Source organism: Stegostoma tigrinum, chromosome 20 (assembly GCF_030684315.1).
Source record: "Stegostoma tigrinum isolate sSteTig4 chromosome 20, sSteTig4.hap1, whole genome shotgun sequence".
Taxonomy (NCBI): domain Eukaryota; kingdom Metazoa; phylum Chordata; class Chondrichthyes; order Orectolobiformes; family Stegostomatidae; genus Stegostoma; species Stegostoma tigrinum.
Genome location: NC_081373.1, coordinates 50,650,723 through 50,674,174, shown reverse-complemented (window position 1 = coordinate 50,674,174; position 23,452 = coordinate 50,650,723). Strand labels below are relative to the sequence as shown.

Here is a 23,452-nt window from a genome sequence, read left to right as displayed (position 1 = left end):
ATACTTCTCTTTTATCTTTATACAGTCCTTAACATCCCTCGTCAGCCACGGCTGCCCCCACCTCCCCTTAGGATCTTTCTTCCTCTTTGGTATGAACTGATCCTGCACCTTCTGCATTATATCCAGAAATACCTCCCATTGTTGTTCCACTGCCATCCCTGCTAGGGTATTGTATCACTGAACTTTGGGCAGCTCCTCCCTCATAGCTCCATAGTTCTCTTTATTCAACTACAATACTGATTCTCCCCTCTCCGTCTCAAACTGCAGATTCAAACTTATCATATTATGGTCACTACCTCCTAATAGCTCCTTTACTTTGAGGTCTCTGATCAAACCCAGTTCATTGCACGACACCAGATCCAGAATTGCCTCCTCCCTAGTAGGCTCCAGTACAAGCTGTTCTAAGAATCCATCTTGGAGGCACTCTACAAACTCCCTTTCTTGGGGTCCAGTACCATCCTGATTCTTCCAGTCTACCCGCATGTTGAAATCTCCCATAACAACTGTAGTGATACCTTTGTGACAGGCCAATTTCAACTCTTGATTCAACCTGCACCCTACCTCCTGACTACTGTTTGGGGGCCTGTAGATAACTCCCATTAGGGTCTTTCTACCCTTAGAATTTCTCAGCTCTATCCATACTGACTACATTTCCTGACTCTATGTCCCCCCTCGCAAGGGACCGAATATCATTCCTCACCAACAGGGCTACCCCACCCCCTCTGCCCACCAGTCTGTCCTTTCGATAGCACGTATAGCCTTGAATATTCATTTCCCAGGCCCTGTCCACTTGAAGCCACGTCTCAGTTATCCCCACAACATCATACTTGCCAACTTCCAACTGAGTCTCAAGTTCATCCACCTTATTTCTTATGCTTCGTGCATTCACATATAATATTTTTAATTTGTTTCTCCCCTCACCCTTCCTATCAATCCCTATTTCACTTGGCCATACTGTACGATCCCTTCTTGAGTTTTCTGCTCTGATTCTGTTGTCCTTCTTAACCTCTCTTATTCTCACTTTCCCTTTAACTTCATTCTTAAATTTCCAGTTTGGCCCCTCCCCCCCATTACTTAGTTTAAACACACGTGTGTTGCAGGGGCAAACCTGCCTGCCAGAATGGTGGTCCCCCGATTATTAAGATGCAAACCATCCCTCCTGTACAATTTATCCTTACCGCAAAACATACCCCAGTGATCCAAGAATTTAAATCCTTGCTTCAAACACCAGTCCCTCAGCCACACGTTCAAGTCCATTATCTCTATGTTCCTGCCCTCTCCAGCCCGAGGAACTGGAAGCAAACCAGAGATAACCACCCTGGACGTCCTGCTTTTCAGCCTTCTTCCGAGTTCTCTGAAGTCCCGCTGTAGAATGCCCCTCCTTTTCTTCCCAACGTCATTAGTGCCGACATGCATCACCACCTCTGGGTCTTCACCTTCACCCTCGAGGATTCTCTGCACTCTATCAGTGACGTCTTGGATCCTCAAATCTCACCTGTTGCCGCAGAAACCCCTGTCAGCCCCTCTCACAATGGAGTCCCCTATTACCACAGCTCTCCGTGATGTCTGACTTCTAGTTTAGTGTGGGATTATGGGTCGGCATGGACTAGTTGGACCGAAGGGTCTGTTTCCGTGCTATGTGACTCTATGGCTGTATGGAACTTTGATTTAAAATAATTGCTTTTGTTAATAAATTACCTCAGTTGCATTTCATGCTGCCTGGGTTTCCTCCTTTTGCTCTTGTTACAATCGTTTCCTGAGCAAGTGCCATTGTCGCAAACAGATTGTGGTGAATGGTGTGCAAGGTGTGGAGAAATCGCAGGACATTGGCACGAGGTAATGATGCTCGTTTGAACTGCTGTTACAGGCACACTGGGCCGAAAGGCCTCCTTTTGCACAGTAACAATTCTGCGCACATTGCAGCCGTTAATGTGAGTGATGCTGCTGTAGCATCACTGAATGCTGAGTAGTTGTTTGGAGATTCTGCAGTAAGCTTAATAGGACTTTATCCACCTTCTTCCAACAGTGGCTTTGCTGGTGAATTGATTTCAGCAAGCGGCGAGTGAAACTTTATTTCTTTTCTGTTTCTACAATTTTGAGAGGAAGTTCTTAGATGTGAGACTTTGGCACCGTGCAATGTGAACCCCAGCACACCGTCACACAGAACCCTATCATACATAAGCCAGGGGTTACAGCTGGCTTCTAACTCTCTTGTGTGTTCTTAGAACAGCATTCCGTCAATTGCTATCATGTTTGCAAACTGGGTATACAACCTATACAAGATGGTTTTCTGCTGAGAAGTGGTAATCTGTCATTCAAATGTGACACTCGTAGCAACTGAGTCATGCCTTATCCAATGGGAAATACATTCTCTTTTCTGTTCCACAAGGTAGAAGATCAGAATGGATTTATGCTGTGCACTAGATTAAGCTCTGTCTAGCTGATGGTACTGTAAAATCTTGGATGGGGACATCAGGAGGATAGCTCTGGATCTCAACGAGGACAGATCTGTTAACCATGTCTCCTGATGGTCTTAGTAAATGTCAAACTAGCCTATGCTTGTACCTATTTATCACCAAGCAATATCACTACATCTTGTTAAGAGCCTCTGTTGTTAAGACTCACCAGAAGTTGTTCTTCTGTCTCTGTAAACCAAATAGGTCCTTAGAACCCAGTCAGGGCAAGAGGACTGGTGGCAGTATCCTTCCATTTACAAATAACACAGCTTCCACTCTGTTCATCTGCACAGATTAAGTTGTTGACAAAATCACATGTTCAATGGAAACACTAATTGTTCAGTGCATTTGTGAATTTTCCAAGTTCTTGTATTTTCTTTGCAGGCTGCTGTTCCAAAGGAATGTTACTGAGGGAAGATGTTGCAAACAGTAGTGAAAGTGGTAGAGCATGAGTGTCAATGAGAAGGTGGATCCAGGAGTAAGAGAAAGAGACAGTGAGAGCGTGAGGTATCAGGGAGAAGATGGGGGCGTTTGTATCAGTGGAATTGAGAACATCATTGGCCTTCTTTCCGCAGGATGGTGTATTACTCCAGATTGCTGTGACTGACCTAACCTGGCTGGCGAATTTGGGCCAGGTTGGCATGCTCTGGTGACATGGCCTCATCTGCACCAGTCAGTCCAACAGGAACTGCAGGTGTGTGCCCACAAGGCAGGCTGCCAGTCTCGACTCCCCCCACCCCCATGACTGTCCCGTCCCAGGCACATGTCGGGGTATGCGCAGGGCAGCTCTAGAGTGACGGTGCATCCGTGGATGCACAACAGCCTTTTAAAGATGGCAATGGCTGAGGGATGCCAGTCTATCCCAGCAATAGCGAGCTCTTTCGGGTATGGTGCTTGGTAAGATGAGGCTATAATTGGACGAGAAGCGTGCCTAGAGATGGATTAGGGATTTATTTAGGTGAGTTTGTTGTGATACAGTGGGAGAACGTGCTAAGCCAGGGAGCGAAAATTCCTCCACAAACCCCACGGACCTCCCACTTTGTTAGGATAAAGTAAGATTCACCCTGTGGCATTTGTGTTGAGTGGGGTAGCATAGAAGGTGGTGTTAACAATAATGTAAGATAAAGAGATACATAAAATACTATTACAGGATGGTTACATTGCAGATGGAGGCCATTTAACCCCTCAATTCATGCAAACTGTCTGCAAGAGCTATTTAGCAAGTCCTACTTCACCCATTCTCTGCAGCAACAACAATCTTTTCCATTCTGGGTCTTATTCAGTTTCCCTTTGAAAGCGCCCGGTGAATTTGTCTCCACCACCATGCCAGGCAGTGAACTTCAGACCATGATCACCTATTATGAAAACACATTGTTTCATCCTCCCATTACTTTGGTGCTTTTGCCAAACACTTGAAACCTGTGCCCCCTGGTTAGAATCCCTACAGTAGGGGAGCAGGCTGTTTGGTCTATCAAGTCCGCACCAGCCCTCTGAGGAACATCTCACCCAAACACCTTCCATTTCCCATGGCCAATCCACCCTAACCTGCACATCATTGGACTGTGGGAGGAAATCGGCATAGGCACAGGGAGAGCGTAGAAACTCCACACAGTCGCCCAAGTATGGAATTGAACCCACGTCCCTGCTACTGCAAGACAGTAGTGCTAACCGCTGTGTCATCCTGGTTCTCAACTGCATTTTTCTCTATTTGGATACTATTGTGAGAGTTCTGATGTGTGAGAGTTTTAGTATGAATGACTGAGAAATCAACGTTCACCTTTTATGTTTTAAAACACACACAATATATTGACTGTTTATTACCTGAACAGGTAAAGTCAAAGACATTCCTATATTTCTGACAGTTGATAAACAAGACAGTATTGAACCTTTTAAGCAGATTTGTTTTATATTTTTAATAATCTTTCATGAATGACAATGGCACCCTCTAAGAAAGGGATATAAATTTTAGCACGAAGTCCTAAAGCTGCTTTTACAAGACAGATTGTTTTCTAATGTGAATCAAATCTTATTCAAGCAACTCTATAATGTAGAGTGAATCTTAATAGCAGAGAAAGAAATGGTGAGCGCCGATGACAAATTTAGAATTGTGCTCAAGAGTTTGTCCATAACAAATATTTACCATGCTAAGGCATGAGAATATGTTTGGTTTTCAGTTTAAACACAGAGAATTGATGTGCGGTTTACATGAAGCAGCATCTGTTGTAGTCAGTGGGGATAGTATGTCCTGGAAATATTTTTGATGTTTTCAGGGAATTCAGTATCCAATCATGCCCAGAGCATGTGACTGCCTGTTCACGTGAAAGATTATTCCAGTGCCCTCATGGAAAAATAGAAATTGGCACTCAGAGAAAACAGGAAATGAGCCAACCCAGATTTTATTGTTTCAGAAGGGCGCTGAAGCCAACAGTGAGGTCTGATCTCCTCAAAGGTTACTGCAGTGTGTGGTAAGCACAGTTGCATGGAAGAGTGCTGTGTTTGAGAGGAATGTGTTAAAGATAGAAAGTGGTGCATTAAAGGTGAAAGATCAGTCAACACGAAAAGGAGTTTTCAAAATTGGTGCCTTTATTCTGTAAAGTTCAGCTGATTAACATCGAGAAATAACGTGACAAATGTTCTGTGCGGGTAGCTTGCTTGATTTTGTTGTTAACATCATGCTGCAGTAAATTGAGAGAAATTTAATTGCATGTAAAACAGCTTTTAATTGGTGAACAGTAGAGTACATAGAGTTTTATATTTTGCTGGATTTTAATATAAATACATACATGACTTCTTGAGGGAACATTGTGGTCATATAAAATAAAAAGCAGTGTAACAGGTTTTGGATGTAATGTAGTATTTCAGCCAGAGGTGGTAGCTATTTCAAGTCTGTTTGAGATTAGCACAGAACAGTACAATTTCTTGGTGCCTTGGCTTCATTTGGCTGGAACTTTCAGAACATAAAGCTTGGATGGTTTTCTCTCATTCAGGCTTACGTCACTGCCTGATGTTGCACATTTCAGCCCCCACATTCGTCCCATGTCAAGATTAAAGCAGTGCAAGCCATCCTGAAGTATGTATGTTCTGTCGTCCTTTGAGAGTGCAAGGATTCTGCAATTGTAGTGAGTGTGTGTGTATTTGTGTGCTCCTCAGACCATTACTGTAATTAACTAACTGCAGCCTTCTCACTCCTATATTTTGGATACTGCGTTAAATGGCACAACACCGGTGGAGTAAGTAATCTTTTGTGCTGCGCTTACTTTTTGAGAGACTTTAAGTGACAATGTTTGTGGAGAGGTGTTTCTAAACACTTTTGAGGAACTGCATAAAGAAAAATTAGATTTACAACCAGACATAAGGCTTTCAAAATTAAATTAAACATGGCAGATTTGTCGATGTTAGTATTGTGCTCAGTTTAAATCTGAGAGTAGCATGTATTGAGGATGAAGTACCTTTGGGTTTTATAAATGGAATTATTGTTGTGCTACTCTGTGTAGAAATGTTAATAAATGTCCTATTATTTGTGGCCTATCCCTATTGAATGTAATTGCTGGAACCTGCTGAATGACTAGTCTCAAGGTCAAGTCTAGTGATAAGATATTTTTATAATTAACAAACAATGATTAGAAGTACTTCAACTTCAGATCCCTGAGCATTAATTAACCAGATAGATCTGAAACATCTTGTTTATCGATAAAGCATTTACTCTGGTATTCAGTAGTTAAAGTATGAGTTGTAATTGCAGATGCATTTTGTACTTAATTTGGAAAGCGGTTGTAAAATGGTTTTCAAATCACATCTGTTTAAGTTGAGCCCAATGACACAAACTTCAACGAGTCATAAAAGGAATTGTAGCAGCTCCTGAACTTAAAGGCACAGAAGTAGGCCATTGAGCCCACTGTAAGTTGGGTCTTCTTTTAGCTGTTCATGTTTTACAAGGGGAAGCCACAATTCTTGTTAGTTACGCTTCACCTCCTCCTGTCATCCACCCACCCATTCCTCTTCCAGTTGTATTGTACGAAAGTGAATTGGCACCACATCTTCCCATCTGGTCTTAAGCCTTCCTCTTCTCTTTCATGGTAGGGCCATCTCCATCACTCATCTGATCACATCTCTTCTCTCTCGACTACCAATGACCAGAACATTTCAATCTCTGCTCAGCTAATTTCTTTGACGTCCCTCAATTGTTATTGACCTCCTGAGATAATAGTTGCTGACCTTGTCCTTTCTCATTACTCTCCACATCTGTCTCAGCATCCAAATCTCAGTAATATCCAATTGTTCTCTCTAAATTGTTATAGAGCCATAGAATCACTGAGTTATACAGCATGGAAACAAACTCTTCAGTCTAACTTGTCTTGATGTTGTTTGTGTTTTTGAACTATATAACACCACCACTTTGTAGGCTTTTCTGTCACATAATATTGACATAACACAGAGGAGGCAATGGTCTAATGTATTATTGCTGGACTGCTAATCCAGAGACCCAGATAACATTCTAGGGACCCGGGTTTGAAATCACCATGGCAGATGGTGGAATTTGAATTCAATAAATGTTCGGAATTAAGAATCTAATGTCGATTGTCAGAAAAAAAACCCATCTGGTTCACAAATGTCCTTTAGGGAAGGAAACTGTCATCTTTACCTGGTCTGGCCTACATGTGACTCCAGACCCACAGCAATATGGCTGACTCTTAGCTGGCCTCTGGACAATTAGGAATGGGCAATAAATGCTGCTTAGCCAGTGACTCCCACATCCCATGAATGAATAAAGAAAATTACTCTATTGAACTTCTTCCAATTACTCCATCTAGCACAAATCCATTTGATAAGATGTTGCAGATGATAAAAGTTCATGGTGTAGTCAGTAATATATTGGCATGATTAGAAGATTGGTTAGCTAGCAAGAAATGGAGAAAGTAGACATAAGTGGGTCATTTTCTGGTTAGTGGTACATTGAGTATTGTGCTGTAGGGATCAGTGTTGGGCCTGAGCTTTTTATAAATGTTATAAAATACCCAGATGAAGGGGTTGAATTCATGGTTGCTGGATTTGTTGATGATACAAAGATAGGAAGGAAAGTGAGTAATAAAAGGGACATAATATGGCTCCAAGGGGTTACGTGAGTGGACAAAGATTGAGCAGGTGGAGTACACTGTGAGAAATGTGAAGTTGTCCATTTTTTGAGATGCTACAAGTATAGACAAATTGCAAAACAAATGCAGACAGTTTACAGAGGGTTATTGACAGCTTAAGTAAGTGGGCAAAATGTTGGCAAATGGAGGATAAATGTTGGAAAATGTGAAGTTGTTCAATTTGGAAGGGAGAACAGAAGAACAGCATACTATCTCAATGGAAAGAAACTGCAGAAAGCTGCAACACAAAAGGACTTAGGGAGGGACTTGTGCACAAAAAACAGAAAGCTAGCACACAGTGTGCTGCAGGTAATCAGGAAGGCTAATGAAATGTTGGGCCTTATTTCAAGGTGGTTAGAGTATAAGAGGAAGTCTTACTTTAGCTGCACAAGGTGCCAGTGAGACCACACCTGGTGTACTGTGAGTAAATTCGGCCTCCTTATTTAAGGAGGCAGTTGGGAGAAGGTTCACTCGGACAATCCCATGTATGCAGGGATTTTCTTATGACCAAAGGCTAAGCAGGTTGGGACTCACTGAAGCTTAGAAGAACGAGAGGTGATCTCATTGAAACATATAGGATTCTTGAGGGGATTGCCCGGGCCAATGCTGGGAGGATGTTTTGGCTCATGGGAGAGTCTACGACCAGAGGGCATAGTCTCCCTTCCCCCACCGCATCCCAAAACCAGCTCAGTTCGTCCCCTCCCCCCACTGCACCACACAACCAGCCCAGCCTGTCCCTGCCTCCATAACCTGTTCTTCCTCTCACCCATCCCTTCCTCCCACTCCAAGCCACACCTCCATTTCCTACCTACTAACCTCATTCCACCTCCTTGACCTGTCCGTCTTCCCTGGACTGACCTATCCCCTCCCTACCTCCCCACATATACTCTCCTCTCCACCTATCTTCTTTTCTCTCCATCTTCGGTCCGCCTCCCCCTCTCTCCCTATTTATTCCAGAACCCTCACCCCATCCCCCTCTCTGATGAAGGGTCTAGGCCCGAAACATCAGCTTTTGTGCTCCTGAGATGCTGCTTGGCCTGCTGTGTTCATCCAGCTTCACACTTTGTTATCTTGGATTCTCCAGCATCTGCAGTTCCCATTATCACTCAGAATAAAAGGACTTCGCTTTAAAATTGAGAGGAGGAGGAATTTCTTCTCTGTGGGTTGGGAGTTTTTGAAACTTACATGCCCTGTCCCTGTAGCTTGTTACCTATAATTGCAAAACTTCATCCAAATTATTTTCTTAAGTTATGGTGTATTCACTGTCTCAATTGTCGGACAGCAAAGCAGTTCCAAGTTCTAATAAATGTGTGTAAAAAGACAAACTTCTGATTCTAATCATGAGTCTGTAGTCCATACAGTAATTATATTAATTTATTAGCCAGTGATAATCCTTCGGTTTTTACTCTTTCTAAACCTGTCATTATTTTTCTGTTGTCAATGGGGATCTCCCTAATCTCTTTGGGTAAGCAAGTTCAATTTTTGAAGCTTCTTAATTATTTTTCATTCTCGGTAATTCTCTAAAGGCTTTGCATTGTATCCTATCTAGCGCTTTGATGGTCTCCTGATGGAACTGAAGTTTGGTTCTAATGTATTTACGAACTGCATGTTATTTTCGCTTACTTTTAAAGCCCTTACGTGTTTAACCTAAATCTCATTTGACTTTTGCTGCCTGCACTACTGCTTTTAATGATTTACAAATCCTAGGTCTCCCTTACCCTCCAGTCTATAGAAAATTGTCATGAAAGCTAACACTGTGTAATATTAATTCTAAAATGAATTAAATATGTATCATATTTTCCTGAAAAAGAACAGATTTTTAAACAAAATAATTGATTGCTGTGAACTGTGTTCCTGATACAGGACTCTCATAACACTAATTTTGCTTTGTTAACCACTGATAATCCCTTATTCTTTACTCACTCTAACTTACTCATAATTTTAAAAAAATTACACAAGATTTCACTTCACCTCTGCTCCAGAGAAAAAGCTTCACAAAATTGTTGGTGTTTGGTATCCTTCCGTAACTCTGCTTCAAATTGTGCAACATCTCCATCTGAGATCTAGTTAATGCCTGCACAATTTCCACACCCTTGTCTTACTTTTATATCCAAATGTTCCATATAAAGAACCCAAATGTTCTAATATATAAAACCCCCAATATTATATTTGACTTTTTATGACATTTTCTTTTGGCACAACTGTGTTTAACTATTTAAGGGTATGTACCCCATATCTCCCTGCTCCTCTATTTAATGTAAAACTCATTATCAGAAGTAACATTGAAAGGCAGAACATTGAGCTGATGGATTGTAATAATGATCCTGAAGGGAATTAAATGTGCTTGATAGAAAGGGGTTTATAGTTGGGGATATTGATTTGCAGTGGATTGGATCTGTTGACCTGACCTTTACTGGAGTCGAGTGCTTGTTACTGTGAAGAGAATGGAAAAGCCCAGCGGTGGATTTAGTCGCTTTGTTGTATAACCTGCAATTTTCTCTTACTGTCTGAGCTGGCCTGAATTAACTGTATTCTGGATTTCAGCCTGTTGAAACTTTTCGGTGAATGGGATCAAAGGTCATGGGGAGAAAGCAGGATTAGGCTATTGAGTTGGATGACCAGCCATGATCATGGCGAATGGCGGAGCAGGCTCAGAGGGATGAATGGCCTCCTCCTGCTCCTATCTTCTATGTTCCTATCGTTACTTCAGTTGGAATTCTGGGTGAGGTACAATGGCAAGTTGCGGTTTCTTAATACAGATGTTACAATTCAGAAAGCCAGCAGCATTTCTGATGAAATGTTTTCAGCTAGGAGGAATCTAAGTTCAGTATTTCGATTTAGTTTCACCTAAAGACATTTTCTGTATACACAGAATAGGATGTAACCTGTGTTCAGTGTGTAGTGAAACTGAGGGCCGTGGATTCGCGTGACTTTCCAGACACTTGAACACAAAACTGTGGATGGCATTCCAGTGTGAAAGTACGCTGCACTCTTGGAGATACACCACCTTTCAAATAGATCTTAGGTGTATGTATGGCCTCTCAGATGGGTGTAAGAAGTTCCTTTGCAGCATTTGGCAGCATGGTGGCTCAGTGGTTAGCACTGCTGCCTCACATTGCCCGGGACCCTGGTTCAATTCCACCTTCGGGTCTCTGTGGAGTTAGCACATTCTCCCTGTGTCTGCGAAGGTTTCCTCCCAGTGCTCCGGTTTCCCCTCTCAGTCCAAAGATTTAAGCAGGTTAGGTGGATTGGCCATGCTAAATTGTCCACAATGTCCAAGGATGTACAGTCTAGATGGATTAGCCCTGGCGAGTGCAGGGATATAGGGATTAGTTAGGGGATGGGCCTGGGTAGGATGCTCTTTGGAGGGTCAATATAGGATAAATGGCCTGCTTCCACACTTTAGGGATTCTATGATTTGAAGGAGAGCAAGAGAGCTCTCCACGATAGTCAACATTTACCTCTCAACTAACATCCCCAAAACACATTATCTGACCTGCCAACTAAGGTAATGGTTCCAAAGGGGTTGCTGCTCATGTTATACTAATCTTCATCCAGTCTGACCATATCTCTGGTTGGAGACGGCTGTGCAAATATACAAAGGGAGCAGGTGAGTTCTGTAAAATTCCCAAGAATCTTTAGTAATTCTGCCCAGTAAGTTACCATAAGCAGGATATATAGCCAGCGTGTGATAAACTGTTTGTTACCTGAGACAAGTGCCTCCTTGGTTTGGACTGACCAGTGGTCTGTCTTCCTGATAATTAGACAGGATCCTAAACACAGCACAGAGAAGAGACAGTCCCCAACCCAAACCAGAGTACCACATGTTGGTATCTAAAAATATGACAATTATCAATAGTTTGCAGAGACTTGCTGTGTACGCACTGCCTGCCCTTTTCCAACATAACTGTAACAGCTTGCCCTGAAATAGTACAGAAACACATTCAAAACACAGTGGACACAATTTCACACTGAACAGCATAAGGAGCTATTCGGACATGTGACCAAAAGCTTGGTCAGAGACATGGTTTTCAAGGAGTGTCACAAAAGGTGGTTTAGGAACAGAATCCCAGGCAGGAGATGAAAGAAATTAAGGACATACGATGGGCCAGAATCACAGGAAGGTAGTTTTAATGAATTGTGTAGATGTCACGAAAGGGAGCCATCAAACTCAATTTTTTCACAGCAAACTGACAATCGTTATAAATCTTGGCAGTAGTTGTATTACTGACCTGGTCATACCTGAACGAAAAATTTATAGTGAGAGTTCACATCCCATCTGTCAGTGTGAGAACTTGGATTCAGTTCTATAAAGCTAGTACCATTTTAAAGTGACCAAGAATCTCATGGAATATCCCATGAACACAATTAGTTCACTCATCCTTCAGGGATATAAGCCCTTAACATGGTCTGATCAATGCCTGAATCTATTCCCACAAAGACACAGCTGATCCTTAAGGTGCCATTCTGATGTAAACTACCAAACTGTTGTGTCAAACAGCTGGAATAAAGCCCAGTATCACCCTCACAGGAAGCCAGTGATGGGTAATAAATGCTGGCCATTACCAACAATGCTACACTCCAAGGACAGGTCATGTCTCTTTTCCTAAAGGATCAGTCTACGAGCATTCATCAAACTCAAGGTCACCAGTTTATGCCTTCTAATACCGGTGCCAGTTTTAGGAAGCTGCGTGACCGTGGACGGACTGATCATTGCCAAAAAGGGGCTGTGCCCATCACAATCTCAAGGGAAGAAAGCACTGGATGGCACGGAATGTTTTCTGGGATCGGATGTTTCAAAGAGGCAGGCCACTGCAGATAGTAACCTTCCACAGCTTTGGGCACATGTACATTCAACACGTCCTGTTGGGAGAAGGGGGTAATGTCTGATACATTACATGGGACACCCTTCCTTTATATCATGTCCAACTTGTTAGCTTTCAGACAGAGCTTGGGAATGGCAGTATGATTCCATCAGTCAGTCGAAAACCTCTGTTTTCTGTCTCTATGCTTCAGTCCCTTTCACTGCTGCCTCTCCACCTTGGTAAAATTTGGTTGTGTTACGAATGTGGTCAAACGTCCTAGGAAAGCCAACTGCTGACAAACAAACTCCCTTGTTCATGGTGCCCACAGTTTATTTGTATCTAGGTCCCTCATGACGCAGGAAAGGTCAATAATTACAGGAGTATGTTATTGACTCGTAACAACATCCTAACTCCAGGCATGATCAATTGCCAGACCTCCATGGTAAGAGATTTTATTTTAAAGAAAGCTTGCATCATGCTTTTTATGCACAAAGTTGTCAATGTGAATCAAACAGATGATGATATGGAACATTATAGAATCCCTACAGTGCAGAAAGAGAACATTCAGCCTACTGAGTCAGCACCAACCCTCTGAAGACCATCCTACCCTATCCCCACATTTCCCTTTGTTAATCCACCTAGCCTACACATCCCTGGACACTATGGCCAATTTAACATGGCCAACACACCCCAAACTGCACATCTTCTACTGTTGGAGGAAACCAGAGCACCCTGTGGGGAAGAACTCAGCTCTTATTATAAAAAACCAATAGTCCGTTCACTCAATATCGCGTCTCAATCAGTGCCCACCGGGGACAGTGTGACAAAAACTAAAAATCATGAAATCACAACAAAAGGGGGAAAGCCGTGTGGGCAAGGGAGCTAAGTCAAATGGTGTTGGTGATGGAGGAAATGTGCCCCACACCCTACATCATCCCTAGATGCATCAAAATAGCCAGCTCTTTTATTTTGAGAATTTACCAACAAATTATTCAAATCACAAACAGTGCCCACCAGGGGGCAAGATGGGGGTTGTTGTTAAGTCAACATGGTGTTGGGGGAGGAGGTAAACCCAGCACTTTATTTAATCCTATAAACCCAGTGCCAAGTTAACTAGTCACGTGATCAGCAAATTACTCCAAAACTGTAACAAAAAAAAATTTAAAAACGAGGGAGGGTGAAATCAGAATGGAGCCAGGGAGGGAAGTGATGCATTCCAGTACATCTGACCTTGAATCCAGCCCTTGATTTTTGTTTTAAGCCATGTTACCTGAAGAATGTTGGATATCTGGGCCAGAGGCAGGGACGTTACCGCTGCCCTTTGTAACTATATAAATAAGATATTGTATTTGTATCAGCATCTCAATTTGGCACCTATCACACCCCGCCGGGGTTTTCAACAAATCAATTATCTATCTAACTGCATACTACAGCTCACCCAGCAGTGACATGACTTCCAAGGAGCAGGAATACATAGTCCCTGACACAAGAAGTGGTAATTTTAAAGGTTGCATAATGGCAGGCTCCCCAGAAGGGAGGGCCAGGTTATCAGATTAATGTCTCGAGGTTGAAGAAGGTCACCTTTCAGTTGTTGTGATGTAAAAGCAAACCTGGGGACTTGACACAGTCTGATAGGCCAAACCCAATCAGTTCACCCTTCTGCATGTTCACACTGCCTCAGCCCTGACAGCTAACCTTTCAACCTGAGGTAGCTCTGGCCTGTGACTCATCTCCTTTGCAACAGTCTGCAGCCGTCAAGGTTAAACTCTTTGTTTAGCTGGTTTTAAGCAGGATTAGATGTGTCTAACTCAGCGGAACTGAAGGCTAATGTCGAAGCATTCATTCTCCCCTGACTTTAAACAATGGAAAGCAAATCAAACTTATCGCTTATAGCAACTTTCGGGGAGTGGCAGTAAATATGTGTCTTTTCATGCTGGATTTAGACTCAATATAAAGTTTTCCCCAAAACATATCCACATAGATGCAAAAGTGCTATTTCATACTCTACAACTTTGAAATCTGTTGTAATCTGGTCACGCCAATCACTCTCATTTTGAAAGAAAAACCTTGCCATCCTTTCAGTTATATTAGTATCACAGTAAAGGTAAAGTCTCCATTGGCCTGCTTTCTCATGACAGAGAGAGATGACTGGTGGTGCTTTAACCTGAGGGTCACCATGCCTCAGGCAAAGGGAAAGGTTGAGAAAGATACTCCCTCATGGTAATCTCAGCCAGGACAGGAATTGGCCCAATCTGTTGGCACAATCTGCACAAAACACTGAGCTAACATACCCCTTTATAGTTTAAACAATGACCTGAGGGGCCAATGGTGCAGGAGTCTTTCTGAATCACTACCTGTTTGTTAGGCTATATAGGAAGAGCAGGAAGCTGGGATTGTTTTGGTAAATTTTGATGGACTGCTGATACTATGCAATTACTCAATTTATTTTTTATGGTTGTTGTGGATTTGGTTCAATTAGAAAATTAGAAATATTGTTGGAGGGAAGGAAGGCAAGCTTATTTTCAGCCTACTTCCATTTGGAAAAGACATAAGGAGCAAATTTTTTAGACAGAGGGTGTTCACATGTAGGATGAACTTTCTGATGAAGTGGTGGATGCAGGTACAAATACAGTATTTAAGAAACATTTGGATAGGTACATGAATAGGAAAAGTTGGGAAGAATATGGGCCAGGAACAGGCAGGTGGGACTAGTTTATCTTGGGATTATGTATGGCATGAACTAATTGGACCAAGGGTCTGTTTTCGTGTTGTGTGACTCTGTAACTATGACAACAGAAGTGCACCCATCAAAGTAATCATAGCTTAAGGATTCTTGTAATCAGTTCTGTAATTTTGGTTCTTCGTTGGAGTCTTTGTTAATTCAATAATGGTACATTGCCCCTTACACCCAATGGATCAGTCCAGTGTGACATAGCCCAATCAATGGTTTGTCATCAACTTGACTTGCCCAATTGCCTTATAGTATGCAAATGAATCTGCGACTGTGATGAGTTGTGTCGAGAAATTGTGTGTCGGGGTCACTCCATTCCTTTTGGTCTGGTACAGGAACAGTACAGATTTAGTAGGGTTAGTCTCTACTTCTAATTACAAATTCCTCTTCTCAATCCAAGACAATCTCTTTCTGGAAGGAACATTGCCCATATGTCACAGCCAATATTGTAGAGTGATGATAACGACATTCCTTTATTAGTATTGCTGAAGGTTTGAGGGCCCATTTCTTCAGGTTCCCAAGGAATTTTCTGCATTGCCCTTAAGCAGTCAAGTACCAGCAAATACCCAGGACTGGGACCAAGTCTTTCTCTTGCATCTCTGTCAACGAGCGAATGGTGTCAACTGCAGCGCTGATAGGACAATGACCACAGCCTCGAATACGTGTAAGATTGAGTATCCTGTTAATGATATTTCAGTCTATGAGCTATTCTGTCACATTCTGTGTCCCTGGCTTCTCTTGCAAGTAGACTTGCAGCCGTTGTGATGATAAAGGACTTGATTTTGCTGCCTAACTCCAATCAGGCAACCCACCCTCTTGTCTTATGCACTGGGTACTGACACTCCAAACCTACTCCTGTGTGTCTTTTTCCTGCCTTCCAAGAAGACACACTGATTAAGCACACGAGTGAGGCACAGGCAATTGAGAACCAACAAATTGCTCGTTTTAGAGAAGGAAAGAGCTTTTATAGTGCCTTTCACAATTTGCCAGTGCAATTCACAACTAACGTGGGACTTTCTAACCATAAAGAGAAAATGCTGGTGAAATTCTGTTGGCTTCTGTTCTGAAGAAGAGTCCCATTAGACTCAGTGCACTAACTCTGTTTCACTTTCCACAAATTATGTGTTTCTTCAGCATTTTCCTTTTTTTATTTGTGATCCCCAAGGTCCTCTGTATTTTGATTTTGAGGGATTTTTGAAATGTGCGAACCGTCCAGGACAAACCAGTCCAACTGGTTGGCACCACCTTCGACATTCACTCCCTTCACCCATTGATGCCCAGTGTCAGCAGCGTCACCATCTGCAAACTGTAGTCCAGTAACTCACTAAGCCTCTAACAGCACCTTTTCAAACCGGTATCCATCACCACTCAAAAAGACAAGGGCAGCAGATATGTAGGAACACCACCACCCTCAAGTTCCCCTCCAAGCCCGACTTGGAAATATATCGCCATTCCTTCACTGCCACTAGGTCAAAATCCTGTAATTCCCTCCCTAACAGCCACATGGGAGTAGCTGCAGCAGTTTAGGAAGGCAGCTCATCATCAGTTTCTTCAGGGTGGTTAGGAATGGACAATAAATGATGGCCCAGCCAGCAACACACATATCCCATATGAGTGAAGGGGAAAAAAATGAACATGCCCTGAGGCTACATACCTCTAGCTGCAAACTTTGTGTTGCAGTGATGATTTCAGAACCTCTTTACAAGATCAAGCCAACCTCATACAAGAATCACAAAATAGTTGGTAAGCAGGTGCAGTAAGTAACTAGGAAGGCAAAAGGAATGCCGGCCTTTATCCTGAGGAGGTGGCCCAATTGTACAAGGCATTGGTGAGACTGTGTCTTGAATTCCGTCCGGAGATTTGGTCTCCTTACTTAAGGAGGGATATACGTTCATTGGAAATATTTCAGAGAAGGTTCACCAGCCAATTCCTGGTGCAAAGAGACGTCCCCATGATAAAGGAGAGAAGGTATTACCTGTAGCCTTCGCTGTTTTGAAGAATTAGAGGAGATCTGGCTGAAGCAAAAAAAAATTGAGGGGCTTGACAGGGTAGATACGAAGAGAATGTTTTCCTCTTGTGATGGAATCTAGAGCCAGGTGACACAGTTTGATGTAAGGTGTCTCTCACTGAAGAGGAAATTGGAAATGTCTTCTCTAAGGGTGATTATTCTATATATTTGCAAGCCACAGAGAGCAGTGGAAATTGTGTTATTATGTATATATTCAAGACTGCATGGATTTTGATTGACAAAAAAGTCATAAATTATTGGGGTCGGCGGGTGCAGGAAAGTGGAGCTGAGGCCAAAATCGAGCCAGCTGTGCTCTGATTAATGCTAGAGCTGGGTTCAATGGGCCAAATGGCCTGTTGCTGCTCATATTTCTTTATGCAAACATATTGGTCTTGCAGGTCACTATGTTGTTTCCATGCTGAACATTGGCGAGCATTGTTGGCTGCTTTTCCAATGAATAATTTTCGTGAGATGGTTTTTGTTTCACTGGAGATCTAAGATAACATAATTTCCTGACTGCTTCCAGTGCTGCTAAGTCTGATCACACTGCTTGTCCCATGACTATGGTTTCCTGACACAAGAGGTGAGCAAATGATTAACACAGGGATGGGACAAACTGTCCATGAGATTTCGGTGACAATGGATAATTATTGCAGCATCATCAACGTACAGCAATTCCCTGATTTCCTTGCCACACATAGCTTTCAGTTTTGACATGTTGAGGAATATCTGGAAATTCGGTCCTTCTATGTTGCCAGGGAAATTCAGGTCAGGAGGACAGAGAAACAGCTAGAAAACAGAACAGGAGCTAAGACCCTGTGATAATGGGAACTGCAGATGCTGGAGAATCCAAGATAATAAAATGTGAGGCTGGATGAACACAGCAGGCCCAGCAGCATCTCAGGAGCACAAAAGCTGACGTTTCGGGCCTAGACCCTTCATAAGACCCTACTTTGTTTTCAACTCATTGTTAATCTCAAAACGGTCAGAATTGGGCCTCTCAAAATGAAGGGTGCATGGAAGGACTGTGTCAGATTGCAAAGTTTGGGAGGTCAAGTTACTTTCTCTGGTTTCTGGTGGAGGCCCATGCTGTTCATGAGGTTAAATGTTGAGATACATGGAAGGAAATGCAATAGTGTTTGCAAATGGAATGCTCTCTACAGCTCTCCTGGAGCTATTGTGGGGAGATGATTCTGATCCTAATCCTCACCCATTTCCTTACCCTCACTCTAACCCTAACCCAATCCCTAACCCTGTCTTGCTCTAGCCCTCACCCTAATCCTAACCCTCACCACTGGGTGGCACAGTGGCTCAGTGGTTAGCACTGCTGCCTCACAGCGCCAGGGACCCGGGTCCGCCTCCAGCCTCAGGGGACTGTCTGTGTGGAGTTTGCACATTCTTCCCGTGTCTGAGTGGGTTTCCTCCCACAGTTCAAAGATGTGCAAGCTAGGTGGAATGGCCATGGGAAATTGCCCATAGTGTGCAGGGATGTGTAGCTTATGTGAGTTATAAGGGGATGGGTCAGGGTGTGATACTCTGAGGGTCGATGTGGACTTGTTGGTGTGAAGGGCTTGTTTCTACATGTTGGGATTCTATGATAACACTAAACATCTCGCTCCAACCCTTGCTATCACCCTCACCCTAACCCTCACCCTCACCCTCATCTTTAACTCTAACTGTCAACTAACTCTTACCCTCACCATAACCCTAACCATAACCCTCACCCTCACCTTAACTCTCAACACTCAACACCACCTCACCCTCATCCTCACGTTAACTCTAACCTTCACTCTCACTCACATCCTCACCCAAACCCTCTCCCTCCTGAGGATCCACCTTATCTGAACCCATTAGTACCTCCGTGTATATCCTGCTGTCTGGGCGATGTTAGAACGTTAGAATGACCTGCCAATGGCCTTGATGGTGCTTGGGAGTGAGATACTGCAATGACCTTTGCTCCTGTACAATGTGATGACTGGTGTCATGTAGCTTCTCGAGGATAGACCCTTCTCTCCAGTAGAGGAGGGCGAGGCTGAGGTTGTACGACCGTGGCTTGGCCTTTCCAGAATTGAGCACCTCAGCTGGTATTCCAACTCCTAGATTGCAGTCAGCAGCAGAAAATCATCTAGGACCGGTTGAGGAATAATCAGTTCATGTGGTTATGGCTTGGGCTCTCCATTTCCGCAATAGGCCATTTGCTTGTTCCTGTCAGTCATTATAGAGTCACAAAGCATGGAAACAGACACCTTGGTCCAATTCATCCATGCTGACCACGTTGCAAATCTAAACTAATGTCATTTGTCTGCATTTGGCCCATATCCCTCTAAACCTTTCCTGTCCACGTACTTGTCCGACTGTCTGACTGACTGATTGTCACCTGTATCAGAATACAGTGAAAAGCTTTGTTTATGAGTAGTATAGGCAGATCATAGTTAGCAACAATGTGCAGATCAAATGTTGTACATTAAATTGGATAGAGGCATACAGGTTACATTGCACAGGGTGTGCACTGGGTGAGATCAACATTAGCAAGATCAGTGTTATTTGAGACGAGAGAGCCCATTCATCAGCCTATTAACTGCTGGGAAGAAGCTGGTTCTGAACCTGTTGGTACGTGTGTTCGGGCATTTATATCTTCTGCTTGATGGAAGAGGTTGAAGGAGATCATTTCGGAGATCTTTTAAATGTTGTAACTGTATCTGTAGTTACCACTTTATCTGGCAGGTCATTTCACGTACCAACCACTTTCTGTGTGAAAAAGTTGCCCCACAGGTCCCCTTATAAATTTTTCTACTCTCACCTCAAAATTATGCCCTCCAGTTTTGAACTCCCTCACTCTGGGAAAAAGACCATGACTATTCACCCTATCCATGCCTCTCATGATTTTATAAACCTCTGTAAGATCACCCCTTAACCTCCAACACTCTAGTGAAAAAAGTCCTAGCTTATCCAGCCTCTCCTGATAAGTCAGAACCTTCAGTCCCAGTAACATACTTGCAATTTTTTTTTTCTGCATCCTCTCCAATTTATTAATATCCTTCCTATGGAAGAGTGACCAGAACTATACACAGAACTCCAAAAGTGGCCTCACCGACAACTCCATCTATAGATTTCAAAGCTGCAAATCAAATTACAGGAGTGCTTTTTGCAGGGTGAGTCTAGAACCAATCTCTGTCCCTGCCTCTTCCTTCACTGATAGAGGATTGATCATGGAGACTTCCATGCTTTGTCGGAATTATCTAGTCAACACTTGGCAGGAAGTGATTGTTTGAGAATTTGTGACATTTATCATCTTCGGTTGTGCATGGAATGTTTGTGTTTGGACCTGTGTATTTTCTATGATTGTACATTCATGCTGCTGCGTTGAATTATTTTCCTTTTGAATACTCAAAGCAACACAAGCTGAGCTTTAGGTAAAGCAGGGCTATTTGGTTCATCTTGGTTGGTTCTTATTATGGAGCAAAAGACATACATTCTCTCTGGGGATGGGTTAACCCAAGGGTTTAAATTTTTGAGCAAATACAAACACAAGTGATGAAGTGGATTCCTCGGTGTAACAAGCATTTTGTCGGGGATGCTGCTGGTTTTCAGAACGATCTTGAGAAATCCAAATCTGGCAATCCGTGCCACCTTAAATGTTATTTAAAACAAACATTGCCAAGTCAACAAAATCCCAGTAGGCTCAACTCCATTCATTTCAGACACATAGTGGAAATTTCAGGCTAAATCCACAGCTGGGCTTTCCCATTCTCCTCATATTAACAAGCAGTTGACTCCAGTAAAGGTCATCAACAAATTAAATACCTTGCAAATCAATACACACAAACATAAACCTATTGCTATTGAGTGTAATATTTAATTCTCTTCAGGTTCATTGTTGCAAAGTACTACCTCAGTGTTTTGGCACCAAGTGCTATATCCCATGACCATTTATTGTATTCATTGGAGAAACCAGGGGATCTATGGGTGCATATTCCTACATTTGGAAACACAATAATCCAAGTGGAGACTGTCATAGAAGGCCTGAATGTTACATAGAACATAGAGCATAGAACATTACAGCACAGTACGGGCCCTTCGGCCCTCGATGTTGTGCCGACCTGTCATACCGATCTCAAGCCCATCTAACCTACACTATCCTATGTACGTCCATATGCTCATCCAATGACGACTTAAATGTACCTAAAGTTGGCGAATCTACTACCATTGCAGGCAAAGCGTTCCATTCCCTTACTACTCTCTGACTAAAGAAACTACCTCTGACATCTGTCCTATATGTTTCACCCCTCAATTTAAAGCTATGCCCCCTCATGCTCGCCATCACTATCCTAGGAAAAAGGCTCTCCCTATCCACCCTATCTAACCCTCTGATTATTTTATATGTTTCAATTAAGTCACCTCTCAACCTTCTTCTCTCTAATGAAAACAGCCTCAAGTCCCTCAGCCTTTCCTCGTAAGACCTTCCCTCCATACCAGGCAACATCCTAGTAAATCTCCTCTGTACCCTTTCCAAAGCTTCCACATCCTTCTTATAATGCGGTGACCAGAACTGTACACAAAACTCCAAGTGCGGGCGCATCAGAGTTTTGTACAGCTGCAGCATAACCTCATGGTTCCAGACCTCAATCCCTCTATTAATTAAAGCTAAAACACTGCATGCCTTCTTAACAGCCCCGTCAACCTGGGTGGCAACTTTCAAGGATCTGTGTACATGGACACCGAGATCTCTCTACTCATCTACGCTACCAAGAATCTTACCATTAGCCCAGTACTTTGCATTCCGGTTATGCCTACCAAAGTGCATCACCTCACACTTGTCTGCATTAAACTCCATTTGCCACCTCTCAGCCCAGCTCTGCAGCTTACCTATGTCTCTCTGCAACCTACAGCATCCATCGTCACTATCCACAACTCCACCGACCTTAGTGTTGTCTGCAATTTACTAACCCATCCTTCTACGCCCTCATCCAGGTCATTTATAAAAATGACAAACAGCAGTGGACCCAACACCGACCCTTGCCGTACACCACTAGTAACTGGTCTCCAGGATGAACATTTCCCGTCAACTACCACCCTCTGTCTTCTTTCAGCAAGCCAATTTCCGATCCAAACTGCTAAATCTCCCACAATTCCATTCCTCTGCATTTTGTACAATAGCCTATTGTGGGGAACCTTATCGAACGCCTTGCTGAAATCCAAATACACCACATCAACCGGTTTACTTCTCATCTACCTGTTTGGTCACCTTCTCAAAGAACTCAATAAGGTTTGTGAGGCACGATCTTCCCTTCACAAAACCGTGCTGACTATCCCTAATCAATTTATTCTTTCCTAGATGATTATAAATCCTATCCCTTATAACCTTTTCCAACACTTTACCAACAACTGAGGTAAGGCTCACTGGTGTATAATTACCAGGGTTGTCTCTACTCCCCTTCTTGAACAGGGGAACCATATTTGCTCTCCTCCAGTCATCTGGCACTATTCCTGTAGATGTTCAGACATTAAATATACAAGCAAAAGAAAGACTTGCTAAATTTATACAAGCATTGGCTAGATGTCTGTTGGCTTATTACATGCAAAAGTGAACACCTCTTTCAGGATTGGGCAGGATGCATGGTTCCTAAAAGGGCACCAGGAAGATGTTTTGTGTGTTGGCCTTGTGTCAGTTGATAGCACGCTTACCTCTGAATTGTAGATTTCCAGGTTCAAGTCTGAGACTTGAAGACTGACATTTGCTCTTTACTGAGGGAGCACTGCACTGTCAGGGATGTTGTCTTTCTAATGAGACATTAAGCTAAGGCACCATCTGCTTGCTGAGGTGGATATAAAATAACCAACAATGCTATTTTGAAGAAGTGTTATTCCTAGTGTCTGAGCCAATATTCAAGCAACATTACAAGAACAGATTATTTGGGCGTTACCACATTGCATTTTCTTTTAGGATCTTCCTGCACACATTTTGGCTGTGCATGTGTGTCCTACATTATAGCAGTTACTACAAAGTGTCACGCAGCCAGATGGTGAAGTAGGAAATCAATCTTTTATTTCTTGCTAGGTTTATTTACACAATGTCTGCGCCCTGCCTGCCCATTCCCAATGGTTAAGAACTCTCTCTTTATATGTGCCCAAGGTGCCCTCAGCCAGTATGTCCTTAATCTTAATAATACAGCTAGTGTGCCATTAACAATGACTCAGAATGTTGTAGGCTGTCAAATGCTTTGAGATAACTGGCGGTCATGAGAAACATTATATAAGTACAAGGCTATTTCCATTTTTGAAGCTTTTACTTTTTATCAGCAAAGGTCCTTTGGAGAATT

The 23,452-nt window shown here is 42.8% G+C and overlaps 1 protein-coding gene across 4 annotated transcripts in view; it reads left to right on the top strand.

The window, feature by feature from the left end:
- fam13c (family with sequence similarity 13 member C) overlaps positions 1–23,452 on the top strand; it is a 132,054-nt gene that overhangs the window by 21,114 nt on the left and 87,488 nt on the right. Inside the window, exon 1 of one of the 4 annotated variants that reach the window (XM_048550622.2) lies at positions 4,830–4,921. The exons of 1 other annotated variant lie outside the window; for it this stretch is intronic. The gene's annotated coding sequence lies outside the window, so the exon portion shown is untranslated. 2 more of the 4 variants (XM_048550623.2, XM_048550624.2) reach the window with 2 other exon arrangements.